At 41.2% G+C, this 14,432-nt stretch overlaps 3 non-coding genes across 3 annotated transcripts; 1 reads left to right on the top strand and 2 right to left on the bottom strand.

Moving 5' to 3' along the window:
- Positions 1-1,416: 1,416 nt before the first annotated feature.
- On the top strand, positions 1,417-1,489 carry TRNAA-UGC (transfer RNA alanine (anticodon UGC)). Its single transcript has one exon. It is a non-coding gene; the product is annotated as a tRNA-Ala (tRNA).
- Positions 1,490-9,050: 7,561 nt separating this feature from the next.
- TRNAM-CAU (transfer RNA methionine (anticodon CAU)) lies at positions 9,051-9,134 on the bottom strand. Its single transcript has one exon. It is a non-coding gene; the product is annotated as a tRNA-Met (tRNA).
- Positions 9,135-12,225: 3,091 nt separating this feature from the next.
- Positions 12,226-12,297, bottom strand: TRNAM-CAU (transfer RNA methionine (anticodon CAU)). Its single transcript has one exon. It is a non-coding gene; the product is annotated as a tRNA-Met (tRNA).
- Positions 12,298-14,432: the final 2,135 nt, after the last annotated feature.

The following is a 14,432-nucleotide window of genomic DNA, read 5'->3' as shown; positions in this document are numbered from 1 at the left end:
ACATTTCTGTAGAATTCAAACTACCTGAAAACTAAGTTAGGACATGGAGAGGTGTTTGCATTTCCAAAATAAAAATGCACTCAATGAGGAGAAAGCAAGGGGGAATTAGCTCAAGTGGTAGAGCACCCGCTTAGCATGGGAGAGGTAAGGGGATCAAAGTCTGCGTTCTCTACAATTTTATATGCTCCCGTTCCCTCCCCTAATTCCGTGGTTACCCAATAGTATTCGGATTTACCTGGCTTTAGCGAGGGCAGTGCCACTGTGTTCTGTGCTTCTGTGCTAGGTTTGAAAAAGAAATTAAACATTGTATACAAAACAAAAAAAGGAACACAGTGGTCAAAAAGAACTTTTCCAAATACACATTTTTAGACTTCAACCCAAAGTTAAAAAATATTTTGGTGGAAAATAAAATTTTTGCTTTTGTTGACTAAGTAAAAGGAACACCCTGGGAATTGTGTCAGGAGGCACAAGCAGAAGAGGCTGGGTGTGCCCACTTTTTGCCCTTATTCACATTGACAATGCACGGGCAGGGAGCAGAAGAACATTTCTATCAGCTTCTCTGACAGTTGACCAGGTATCACCGAGAAAGACAGGGCAGGGAGATTTGGAAAAATCTTGTGTGAAGGTGAGGGCTGGCATATTAATTCGGGTGGTCAGATGTGCTTTTATAAAGAAGGTAACAATTGATGCACCTAGTCATCTCCCTGAAGGGCTCGTTCTGACGAAAATGTGCTCAAAATAAATTGGGAACGAGATCTTCCTCTAACTTCCACGGTGAACCACGTTTAAAAATATTTCTGAAATTGCAATGTTTTGCCACCTTCAAAGAAACGGCGTGAGGTTCTGTATTAACCACATCTCACCTGGCATTCAGCTCAGGTGGCCAGAGCACAGCTCACCTTGCTGATGGGGACATTCGGTCTCTGCATACTCTGGGTTCTGGAGATTCCGAAGATCCCGGGTCCCTCAGTGTTTGCCCCTCTATCCATCCTTCTTTCCGCCCCCCAAACCTCTTTCCAGCAGCACTTGATTCCTGTCAGCATTACCCCGTGTATAGAACATAGGAGAATATTTTTATTGATTAAACATGCTTTCCTATTTCTAGATGGGATAGCTGTGTCAATGGGCCAGGCAGTTTTGGGGGTGCGCGGGAGGTCCACAACTGGAATGTGCTGCCTTTACCTTCAGGAGATAAAGACAGTGATGGGAGGGAGGAGCAAGGTTTTACCCGAGGAACTGTTCAAGTAATCTCTTTTACTCACACTCCTGACTCATAGAGTTTTTATCCCAGGCGTCCACTGCGAAGTTCTGTCTTCAATCCAGTCCTGTCTGGGGCTTGGTGGCCTGAGGTCCCTGCAGCCCCAAGTAACCAGAAAAACGGGTGAGGTGGGGTATATTTGCGTACACCCAGGCGTAGGGGAATTAGCTCAGATGGTAGAGCGCTCGCTTTGCATGCGAGAGGTGGCGGGATCGATGCCCGTATTCTCCAGTTTTGACCCGCTTCTCCCTATTGGTTTATATACTTTGTTCGCAATTAGTCTGGCTTCTTGCATTGACAGCCTAGGAGTTTCTCACCTAGGAAACTTGGACTCCTTGTTGCCTCATTTTTACTACTCCCCGCGGAGGCCACTATCCCAAGTTCTAGCCTCCTGTACTTCCCACTTTTGCCCCTGGCTTGGCTCTTCTAGTCACTCAAACCTCCACTCAAATTTCACTAAAACTGCTCTCATCAAAGCCACTGGGTGACCTCTTAAAATTTATAAAATGCTGTGAGAAGTTTTTCTTTTTTTTACTTACTTTTGAGATATGACCATTATTCCTCGCCCCATCCCAACCCCATGAGAATCATCTCTTCCCGGGATTTATGTAACAACAAGTAGTTTTGGAAGCCCTGGTTGCACAGTGGTTAGGAGCTTGGCTGCCAACCAGAAAGTCTGCCGTTCCTATCTATGAGCAGCTCCTTGGAAACCTTATGGCGAAACTCTAATCTGTCCTATAGGCTTGCTATGAGTCGGAATCGACTCTTGGCAACGTGGGCTTTTGTTTTGTTTTGTTTTAATTAGTTCTTGAACTGGTTAATCTCCTTCGTCTCCACTTTTTCTCTACCTTTGTCTTAAGAACTAGTGTTCTCTGAGATTCTATCCTTGGCCACCTTCTCTTCTTAAGCTAACTTTGGGGTATCTGTAGCCATTCAGGCCTGTATGTAAATATTTCTGTTTAACTGTGACCCCTTCCCTGCAAGGATGTTCTCAGAGCTATACAGTATGCATCACACACAATTTTAAATGTTCTAGTAGACACATTAAAAAAGGTAAACAGAAAAAAAAGAAATTTAATATCATATTTTATTTAATCATCATATGAAATTATTAAAGAAGTATTTTCAATTTTTTTTTCTGATACCAAGTTTTGAAATACAATATGTATTTTACACTTGCAGACTCTCATTATAGGCTAGCCACATTTCAAATACTCTATAGATATATGTGGAAACCCTGGTGGCTTAGTGGTTAAGTGCTAAGGCTGCTAACCAAAAGGCCAGCAGTTTAAATCCCCCAGCCACTCCTTGGATACTCTATGGTGCAGTTCTACCCTGTTGTATACGGTCACTATGAGTCGGAATTGACTCCATGGCAATGTGTTTGGTTTTTTGGTTTTATAGCCAGATGTCACTAGTTGTTAACCATATTAAGCAGTGAATCCCTATAGAGTTTATTATTCCTGCCTTCAACTACAACTCCTATCGGTATTCTGGAGGGCCACGTCCGTTGAGGTCCACTCTTCATCAGTGACTCCCTTGCTTATATCTCCACTTACACATCCCATGAGTATTTCAGGACTAGTACGACATGAAGAGAATCCAATAGTTTTTCTCTCCAAACTGCTTTAGTTAAAGAAGTTCCAGTTTAGAGAAAAGCACCATCATCCATGAAATTGCCCAAGACAGAGACCCAAGGACTTTCATATCCCTTATCAGCATGGGCGTTCAGTGTTTCACTAAATCCTCTTCATTGAACTTCTCTGTCTGAACTAGAAACACTAGCTTCTTTTTATTTTCCTCTTCAGTAACCCCAGCTGATTTTGCATCTGGGCCTTTGCATAGCTATTCCTTCTGCTTGGAAGTCTCAGCAGTCCTCAGGTATCTGACTTTTGCATTAATTGGGCTCACTTTAAATTCATCTTCTCAGAAAGACTTTCCCTGAATCACATCAAGTGTTTTACTTCCATCATTTCTTGAAATCATCTGGTTTATTATCTTATTTTTATTTTTTATCGCCGCATATAGAAATGTAACACTCTCTTGCTTGTGACTGAATCCCCAAGACTAATATATAATATAGTGCCCCAAAGCCTAACACTTCCAGTGGACCCTTAATAAATGTGTACTGAAGGGATGGAGGGATGAATACATCTAACTCCACTGCCAGTACTCTGTGTATCTATTCAGCATCTTTGCCAGGTCCATTAGGATAATGCCAGAACTCTCCTCCTGACATATGAGCTTACACTTCAAAGTTACAGATGTGCATATTCTTTGACCCAGCGATTCTACTTCCTACAGTACTCTTGGACATATGCCAGAAAAAAGTATGTATGAAGATAATCATTGCAGCAATGGTGGTTACACCAAGGGACTGAAAACTCCCTAGAGACCCATCTATAGGAGGACTGTTTAATATGTTATGGCAGATCCATATGATGGAAACTTTAACTTAAAAGGGGAAGGGAGGCACAAGATTAAAAAAAGAGAGAGAGATCAAAGGTCTATTGTTAAAAGTAAGTTTTCCAAAGAGTGTATAGCAAGGAGCCAAACCTCAAAAACAAAATTATTACTGTTTGGTCAATTCCAACTCGTAGAAACCTTATACGGCAGAATAGAGGTTTCCAGGGTTTCCAAGGAGCCACTGATGGAATGGAACTGCATTCACCACTGCATTACTAGGGCTCCACCAAGGATGGAAAAAAAAAAAAATCCGTTGCCACTGAGTCTATTCTGACTCATAGTCACCCTATAAGACAGCGATGAACTGTCCCTTAGGGTTTCGAGGAGTTGCTGGTGGATTTGAACTGCTGACCTCTTCACTAGCAGTCGAGGTCTTAAGCACTGTACCACCAGGCACCGAGAAAGGAGCCATTTACCCAAATATACACTTAGGTACATAGATCATTTCTTGTCCATTCTTTAAATAGTCTTTGGAAAGACAAGTAAGCATTTGATAACATTGGTTGTATCTCGGACAGAGGATTGAATGCCAGGGAACACAAGCTGGGAGGGCAATTTTTCACTATTACCCTTTGGAAAAGTTCTAACATTCAATTATGGGATTCTACTACCTATTCAAAATATGCAAAATTTTAAAATTAAATATCTGTCTCAGTCATCTCCGAACTTTTCTATTTTTCCAAAGAAAAAAGACAAATGTGAATTCATTATATTTTTTATCCCCAATTTTTGACCAAGCTCTCTGGACTCTCTACAGGGGTCTTCATCTACAAAGAAAATTTGGATGTCCAGGGCCAGAAACTAAATATGCAAAGGACTACAGAAACTGTGATAAAAGAGGCTTTCAAAGTTAAAGTGGTTCCTAATCTTGGTAACACTTCTCACCCATCTGCACAAGTTTGAGAGTGGGGATTAGGATTAGATTGGAGAAGCAATGTGGAGGGGAAAGGGGAATCCCAGGCAGGCAGCCTGCATTAGTTCACATGGGATTTAAGGGCCTGGAGGCAAGGGAGTGAAATTTCAAGTACTCCACCAAATGCCTACAGCCTCTGGAGTAAAGGGACTCAAGCCACAGAAACAGGAACCCAGGATTCACTTCCCAGCTACCCATAGCTCAACCCCTCTGCGAGGGAAAATCAAATAGTGCCTGCTGGGGCACAAGGATTTAAGGGAGATAGAGGCTGAACTGTAACCAGAGGGAGCTCTAGTCTCATCAATAAGCCTGTGATTCCACAAAGACCAGATGTTAAAATATCCCCTTGGCATTCACAGTAAACATAATGTCCTCATATCTTCTCACAATGCCAACTCTTGGACAGAGGAGGTCTTCCAGACCTATCAGGCCCTGGATCAAGTTTCTATCTCAAAGTTTTGCTTGAACACTCTGTCAATCAAGACATCTAAATAACTTATTTATTCATTCAATAAAAAAAAATTCAATAAAAATGGGGTTTAATTGACGAGGCCTCTATGTATACTATGAGCACACTGTGCAAATGAGATTCCTGTGTGGATGAAGGTCAGAAAGAAAATCTATCACAATACTCTGAAATGACTGAGCCGAGGGAGGTATGTGCAGACTCCAGACTAAAAAGGGGAAAACCCAGTGCTGCTGGCCTGGAGAAGCTGAAGGTTTTTTCATGATGGGATGGCTCAGGGAAAATGTGGAGAGCGAGGGATTTACTTTGTTGTTGGAAGGGGAATGGGAGGAAGAGGAACCAGTAGACTAAACAACTCTCCGAACACCATGTAGTCCCCACCTGTTTCCAAATAGGTCTTGTAGTATCAACAATTAAAGCTGAACATTGATTTCTTTCTTATAATTATTTTTCAGCAACTGGAAAACAAAATTCCCTTTCATGTCAAACAGATGGAACATTTAATTGGAATTTTAAACAAAAGTGCTTATCTTGATTTACATATAAATGTACAAGTTACCAGTAAACATGGCTTTCTCCTTATACATAGCTAGTCACACTGGAGGAGCCCTGGTGGTGCAGTGCTTGAAGAGCTCAGCTGCTAACCAACCTAACAGCTGCTCCATGGTAGAAAGCTGTGACCGTCTGTGTCCATAAAGATTTACAGCCTTGGAAACCCTATGAGGCACCTTAGCTCCGTCCTTTTACTTGCTGTTAAGTCCGAATCCACTCCACAGCAGTGGTTTTGGTTTTTCTTTTGGTTCAGTCATGCTGGAAAATGGCAAGTGAAAGTGGAGCCTGGAAACACAGACTCCAAACCATCTCCTAGATGTCACTTCATCAACAGTCAGTTGATAATAATAACTCTTTTTAAACACAAGAGTCACAAATCATTCTGGGATACTTGTGCTAATTAACCTGGCAGTTAACATAGTGGCCTCTCCTAGGTAGGACTTCCTCTCTTCTCTTCCATGAAATCTGGAAGTATGCATTGTGATGGAGCCAAGAAATTTCCCACAGCTACCTTCTCCAGATCTTCCTTATCCCCTCCCTCCTCCTCTCAAATCAGTGTTTTCTCCCTCATTCTTGCCCAAGGCAGTCTCTGAGATGTTAAGCAGGTATTGTTTTTGGATTCTGGCTTACAACTTGATGGCAAGAGGGCATGACATTTGTTGACCTGAATTGGAAATGAGCCAAAATCTTGAAAGCAGAAGTAGATGAGAAGAATTAGCTCAAATGATAGAGAACTTGCTTAGCATGCAAGAGGTAGTGGGATCCATGCCCAGATTCTCCAGGTTTTCCTCTGGCTGAAAACAGGACAAGGACCAAGGAAATCAGGGAAAGAGTGGTAAGGGAGAGGACCCCAGGAAGGCTGCAGTAAGTTCAAGGAAGTAGAGCAAGGCAAGGTAATTTCCTTTGCACTGAACTGTCCTGAACATTTTCATCAATTTTCCTGAAAAAAATTTTTTTTCTTTTTCACTAGGCTATAGGAGAAAGACCTGGCAATCTGCCCATTTAAAGATTACAGATTGTGAAACCCAATGGGGCAGTTCTATTCTGTCAGATGGGGTTGCTATGAGTTAAAATTGACTCCACAGCACACAACAGTCTGGGAAACAAGAGAGCTATGATTGTCCCCAAAGAAAGGCTAGACTTCAATGAGAACTTATACACTCTTGCTCCAGAGTTGGCACTGCGGATTCCCTGTCGATTACTCAGGTTTCAACACAAATGTCACTTTTTCAGAGAGCGTTCTTCTGACCACTCTGACTAAATCGATACCATCTGTGACTTCATCTTCTACTCCAAATGTATCTGTATTGAAGAGTATCACTATATTACTGCTGTCTTGTCTACCTCCTCCCTAGAATGTATGCTTCCTGAGCCTTGTCCTTTCTTGTTCTCTCAGTGTATCCTCAGTGCCTAGAGTTACATCAGAGTATCTGGGGAAAGAAGGATTCTGAAAGAAAGATACCCTGATGTAATGAGACAGATACGAATTCAAGAATGACTAGTTTGATAAGGAAAAGCTAAATTATATTATGTTATTTTCTCAATTTAATCTTAGGGCTAAGGGAGGAAAAAGAGGGAACTAAAGGATTCTAATACACTTTTAAAGATTACAGGCAGGTTGGATAACTCATCAATTCCAGCACAAATCCATTTTCCTCACGCTACATGGCAAATTGACAAGTGTGTTTTGTTCTCCCAACAGTAAATGAAGACTAAGGATATGGATTACAATTAAAATAATTTCACAGTGTTCCATCTCTCACACTTCGCACCAGTCCATTTAAACATATTAGAAAACATAATTTGAATATGACATTAATAAACCAATCAAGTTATATTCAGTATCTTGAATCTCAATAATATATTAATTGTTTTTAAATATAATGACAGTCTTTACAACTAATAATTAACATTGAACTTTTATTCAATACTACAAAACTAGATATTAAAAATTAATAATGAAAAATAAAAGGTGGTAAAGTCTATTCCTTTTTACAAAAGTATATACATACATGTATATATTACGTAGTAATTTGTAAAATACAAACAAGATGAAAATAGAAAATTTTATTAAGAAGAAACTTAAAAACTAAATTGTATCTCAATAAAATATTAATTCTTAATGCATACATTAGAAAAATCATTAAAGTAAGTTATCAGACTACTTAAAAAAATGATGTAGTGACAAATTTTATAACATTATTCCTAATACCTGTTAGATTTTAGATTCTACTCTTAAATACTTTTGAAGTACAAATGATTTAATAAGCTGTGTATTCAACAAATGAAGAAAAAAGAAATACTGAAGGAAGCAGAAAGGATAAACAATAAAGGTAAGTATGGTAATTCATTAATTAGAAAATAACAATATGGGCTTGGTCTACTGCGAAAAATTTCAGTCATCAGGCAAATAAAAAAAGGTGAACTAAGCCCAAATGTATTTGCTCCTTTGCTCTTTCAAGAAAAATGAATTAGTGGATGCTGAGGTACCTCATTTTAAAACTGTGGTAGGACAGTTTATTGAAATGCTAATTGTGTATTTTATCTAGCTGTTCCCCTGGGTGCAGAGAAGTAGGCACCAAGCCAAAGCTACTGAAAGAATGGGAAAGTTTTGGAAGGGAAGTGAAGGGGAAGACCTTCTTCCTCTTTGCGCTTTGCTCCCTGCCTGGGGTTCCCTTCCCTTCTCTCTTCACTGGTTTTCCTTCATGGATTAAGTACGAGTGTGGGTCAAGACATTGCCAGTCCTGTCACATGTGGAGCTATACTGGAGAAAAAACACAAAACGATCAAGTTTACTACATTTCAAAGATGACCAACGTTGCTCATAAAATTAAAAACAGGAAGATTAAAAAAAAAAAAAGTTTTCTTTATCTGCATTCAAGCCTGAAGCTTTGAGGTAGTCAATGAGAAGTCGCTGTTACAGACGGAGGGAGAACAGAGGAGCAAAGCCGGAGAATTTTAAGCCAGCCAGGTACAAATTCGGCTAATTCAGGCGCTGTAGGATATTTTGGATAACTGGTTATTTGGGGAATAAAAGTTTTGTGGTTTTGCAGAATTCTGCGGTCTCTGAGAGCTCCAGGGCCACCGCCTTGGTAGAGGCAGACCGGGACTGACGGTGGAGCATCTCCTGAACTTCCCAGGAAACACAGTCTGTGTAGCGGGGAACTCAGGTCAAAGGGGGACACAGAGATCATTACCCCGGGAATGTTTTAGCCCTGACACTTCCGCTTTTTTGATATTTTAGGCAAGAAGGGACTCCAGCCAAACTGTAAGTAAGTACAGCTATCTCCAAATGCTCGGAATATTTTATCTCCGAAGGGAATTGTGACTATCATCTGCAGAAGTACCAGGAAAGAAATACACGGAACACAAACTTGTAGAGCAAGAAAATAGAGTGCCCTCTCTGAGGCTCGAACTCGACTCGAACTCAGGACCTTCAGATTATGAGACTGACGCGCTGCCCGCTGCGCTAAGAAGGCATTGGGGCCTGTGAAAGTTAAGTATCTTAGAGTCATTGAGGTTTGTGAAAGATATTGTATGTCCCATCATACCCTCAACACAAAACTAGTTTCCTTTCACGTCTTCTCAGTTATTTCCCTGATTATACCTTATTCTTTCTCAGGTGTCTTTCAGTTTGATGCAGGAATACAGTACTCCTGCATTAGAAGTTAGAGCTAAAGGCACAGGCATAACTTTTGAGGCACAAATATGCCCAGGAAAACAGGAATTGGTGGGTGGAGACTATGGGGTAGCAAGTTTTTTAAATGACAGAGGCAGCAGGATAGATTCCATGTTCCTTTTGTGCTGTTTAGTTCACATGCTTATGTTATCATTTAGATGTTCCTGCCAGTGGGGAGACTGGAAGAGATCAGAACATTCTACTCTTGAAGAGAAGGCAAGGATGAGCCTCTGAGTGAAAAGGAGCCAAAGAAAACAGAGTGTAATCAAAAGGTGAAAGTTGAAAGGGAATACTCCTGGAAAGTGGGGGGAAAAGGGGTAAAAAAAAGAGAAAAGGTAAGCTGCTAACATTGACAGTAGGAGACCAAGGGAGAAAAAAGGCTGTGACTCCAGGGTAGAGATGATAAGGAGGAATGCTGAGGCTTCAGAGCATATGACAATTTTTACTTCGCTTGACATCACCAAGGAATGTATTTAGTATGTGTTAAGTTTTTTCGTTTAAGCTTTCTTTGCTCTTAAATACGTAGAAACCAAAGATTATTAGTGGTTACCAAGGATGGGAGAGAAGGTGAAGTAGGGAGTTTTTGCTTAGGGGGCACTCAGTTCATGTTAATGGTGATGGGATATTTCAGAAAAGGATAGTGAAAATAGTTACACAACTTGAAGAACATAATCAACATCACTGAATTATACATTTAGAAATGACTGAGTCTGTGTATGTTCTCTGGTATAAATTTTCACCACAATCAAAAAAAAAAGAGAAACAATCAACAGACAGCCAGGGGTCCCTGCAGCCCCTTAAGCCAGTCCTGCCTGGAATTCTAGGAGGGTGGATCAAGTGTGATGCCCACATTTCCCCAAAGAGGAAGTGACACCTAGTGGGATGGGCTGGTGAGTGCAGGTTCAGATGCTGGAATCAACCCCGCAGCCCAGCTCTTACCTGGTGGACAGAAGGGAGTAGGAGTAGGGACATCGAGAACAGTTCCGAGTTCTGATAACCATATCCGTGTCCCGGCGGCTACTCTCAGCCTGGACCTTAAGGGGTGGAGCGCAGACCCAAACCCCTCCTGGGCCAGGAGAATCAGGCCCTGGACCACCTGACCTGCAACTGGGGGGCAGAAGCTGAACCCTCTCAGGCCCCTTTCTGAGGGGGTGGAGACAGAGGAAGGTTTGTAAAAAGTTCCAGGGCCTCCTGGATGGGGTAGGGGAACACCAGCAGGTGCGGGGTCTCAGGGAACATGGTCTGCCCAGCCTCACAAGGACCCAACGCTGGAGGGAAATCAAGGCTATCCCAGGAAAAAATGATAATAATTTGGAGGAAAAAGCAATCAACATAAAAGACCCAGGTAGAAAAAGGCCTTGTTTCTGGAAAATGTGATCACTGCTTGTCAGTAATGAGGATGCCAGAGATGTCCATCACACATAATGTACAACTAAGACGGCAGGAGAGTGGTAGACAAGCCAAATGAAAACCATGTAAGGCTTTCTCTAGTTATGTTAGGGAAAAAAATAGGAGAAATTGGAATATGGTTTATTCAAGGGACAACATTGATAGTAATGTAATCTCATATAATTGATATATGCCTTTCCACATCCTGAACCCCTGGCCATTTATTCTCTTTTTTACAAGGTCAACTTTGTTTTCTCTTCAAGATTCAGCTCAAATGAAAGGTTGGTGTTTCGGAATCACTGGCGATCTGTTTCCATAAATATTACACCTAAGAAAACCCTACGGAGCAGTTCTACCCTATAACACATGTGGTTTCCATGAGTCCGAATAGATACAACACCAACAGGGTTTTTTGGGGGAGGGGTTGGGGGAGGGGGTTGGGGGGCAGCAGGGGGAGGGTGGGCTCTCAAGATTCAGGTCAACCGTGATGTCATACAGAACTTCTTCTGACTTCCCCTCCAGAGTGACTTGCTCTGTTTCTGTGGTCTAGTGCATTTTATTTCTGGGTTAACATTTCTCTGTTATTGTGACCTGTCGGTTTATATTTATCTCATTTACCAGACATTAGTTCCTTACCGGTATCTCAGTGAGATTTGAGTCCACAGGGTATCATATTGTGCTTGGTAAAGGGATACTTAATAAATGTTTTTGAGTTATTAAAGTTAACCTTTAGCAGGTTGGGAAGGAGCTGAACACTGTTATCAACGAAGACTACCGTTTACTGACAGCCTAATTATCTGCCAGTTGCTTTACCTGCATTATCTCATTTAATCCTCACGACCCTGCAAAGGAAGTATGATCATCAGGTCTCAGTGGAGTGACTGAATAGCAGTTTGTCCAAATTCACGTAGCTAACAAAGGCAGGGTTAAGATTTTAACCTGGTTCTGTCCCAAAGCCTGCACTTTCTCTTCCTGTCAAGTTACTTCTGCATGAACAATGATAGGAACGTACAGTTAAAGCTGAGACATAAAATTATGGTTATATTGCACATGAACAAATTGTGGTTATTAAAGAATCTGCAAAAATAAGCCTAGAAACCAATGAGAGATCTTTTATAGACAAATTTGAGTGCAGAAGTGACTAATTTTCAGAATTAGGAATTTAAGATTACTGGCCTGTCTTACAGAGCAGATTGAGGCAGATATTTCAGGTTGAGCTTCAGATATCCACACCACCATGCACAGGTTAGTCTCCAGCACTTCTGCTTCAGAAGTTACAATGTCGTTTTACCATGCAGTCATAATATTTTGAGAAGTATGGTAACTTATTATTAATAACCGATTTTTTTTTTTATCAAGTCCATTCCAACTCATAGTGACCCTGTAGACCAGAGTACAACTGCCCCCTAGAGTTTCCAAGGAGCAGCTGGTGGATTAGAACACCCAACCTTTTGTTTAGCAGCCAAGCTCTTAAGCCACTTGGCACCAGGGCTCCACTAAAATAGCAGAGGATGGTTTCGATCCATCGACCTCTGGGTTATGGGCCCAGCACGCTCCCGCTGCGCCACTCTGCTCCTTGACTGTATTACTAATAGCCAAACTTACACAGTCTTGGTTCATTTCAATATGTCAGCACATAGAATTAATGCCATTTTTCTCATCATCAGTACTGAATAAAAGCTCTAGGTCAAATTATTTCTATGATGCTTAGATCTCGAAATCTACTCGTAGCCTCCTATGGGTTATTTAATGAAGTCTCAAAATTCTTTAAAAAAAATTAAAATGAAAAACATTTTATTTCCAATGTGGAGATGGAATATGCCATAGCAGCCAGTACTGCTTGCCTACACCACAGTCAGCCACTAACACCACCCGTCAGGCCCCGTTGCTGACAGAAAATTGATTTTCTTCACAGAGCCACCTCTATTCTGCCCTGTGGTTAAAAGGTGGTGGATCCCATTCTCAGTTCTAGAGCCTAAATTGTGATCTATCTAGTTAATCATAGTGGTTCCCTTCTTCATGGCAGTAAAGTTTAGGCAAGAGTATGTGATAAAAACTTAGCTAATGAGACTAGGAAGCATATAGAAGAGATTGTCCTTAATTTATGAAACACATAGGTTTCTTTGTTTTCCTTCTAGACTTTGTCTGAAATTGTGAATGTTTGAAGTACTGGGCAGGGGAGACCACTTGGAGTTCAGAGACTCATATGTTGAGGATGGCAGGGTGAAAAGAGTCAAAGAACCTGGGTCCTGATGGGATCATGGAGCTGCTGAACTAACCAGCCGTGTAGCCTCCTTATCCTCTGTATTTATTGTTATGTGTGATAATAAATCCACTTTGTTTAACCCAGTTGAGTGTTGTTTTAATTGTTGTAGAGCTGTTGTTAAAAGTTTCCTATTACTGGGGAGAGGTCTTTGGGCTAGATTTTTCAGATAAGTACATTTTATGTTCATTTTGTTCTAAATCGTTCTGATTACTGACATTGTGAAAAAAAATCCCATCCATCCATGTAAATAATATGAAAAATGTGAGTCTGTTGTGCCCTTGGCTCACTAAGCTTTTTCTTTCATACTAGCAGGCCAGGTATTCTCTTTACTTGGCAGGGGTACCTGTCAGCCACTAACTCTAGCCTAACCCTGTAGTCCCACTGTTACTACCTCTAGGCTTACTGGATACCTTCCAGTATCCAACTCAATCCAGCCCCTGGAAGTTTATACAGCCACACCTCAAAGCTATATTCATGAAGTTAGCATATTTCTACCGTATACAGAGGAAACCTTGATGGCGTAGTGATTAAGAGTTACTTTGTGCTACAGCTACTAACCAAAAAGTTGGCACTTAGAATCCACCAGGTGTTCCTTGGAACTGCTATGGGGCAGTTCAATTATGTCTTATGGAGTCAATATGAGTTGGAATCAACTTGATGACAATGGGTTTGATTTTTGGTTTTGACTGTTCATGGAAGGAGCCTTGGTGGTGAAAAACGCAAAGGTTGGTGGTTCAAACACACTAGCAAGTCCATTGCAGAAGGATGTGGCAGTCTGCTTTCCTACAGATTTACAGCATTGGAAACCCTATGAGGGAGTTCTACCTTGTCCTATGGGGTCACCATGGGGCAGCTCTGCCCTTTCCTGCAGGTTCCTTATGAGTTGGAATCAACTCAACAGTAATGGGTATGGTTTTCAGGTTTATTGTATATAGAAGTTCACCGCTTTTCCCTTTAAACCTGTAAACTGGAATAGCATGGGATCTCAGGCCTGTGATAATCCATCTAGACCAAAAATTAGACCCTTTTCCTGATGCCTGAGGCATTTTTCTTACTCAATTCTCCACTCACACACATAGAAGTATTATGTAAAATTAGTTATGGTAGACACTGAAGGTGCTGCCTTCAAGGAATGTAAAATCTAGTGGGGAAGACAACGGAGTAAGCAGTTTACAGCACAGGGTGATAAATGCTACAATTGAGGTGTGTGCCCCCGGCCCTGAGAATACAAGAGGGAAAACAGTCAATCCTGGAGAAAGAATTGGTAGCTCATTCAGTTTGTGAGCCTTTCAGTTTTTCCATTTGTTCACATTGTTTTGTTTTGTTTCCCACTCTAGGATAGATGAACCTAAAATCTTCCTCCATTATCTGCTGTTTCCAGGGCTCTCACCATGAGGCTAAGGACCTGAGGTCAGAAGAAAATTGAATTAATGAGGCTCAAAG

Source organism: Loxodonta africana, chromosome 1 (genome assembly GCF_030014295.1).
Source record: "Loxodonta africana isolate mLoxAfr1 chromosome 1, mLoxAfr1.hap2, whole genome shotgun sequence".
Classification (NCBI taxonomy): domain Eukaryota; kingdom Metazoa; phylum Chordata; class Mammalia; order Proboscidea; family Elephantidae; genus Loxodonta; species Loxodonta africana.
This window is presented reverse-complemented; position numbering and strand designations above follow the sequence as displayed.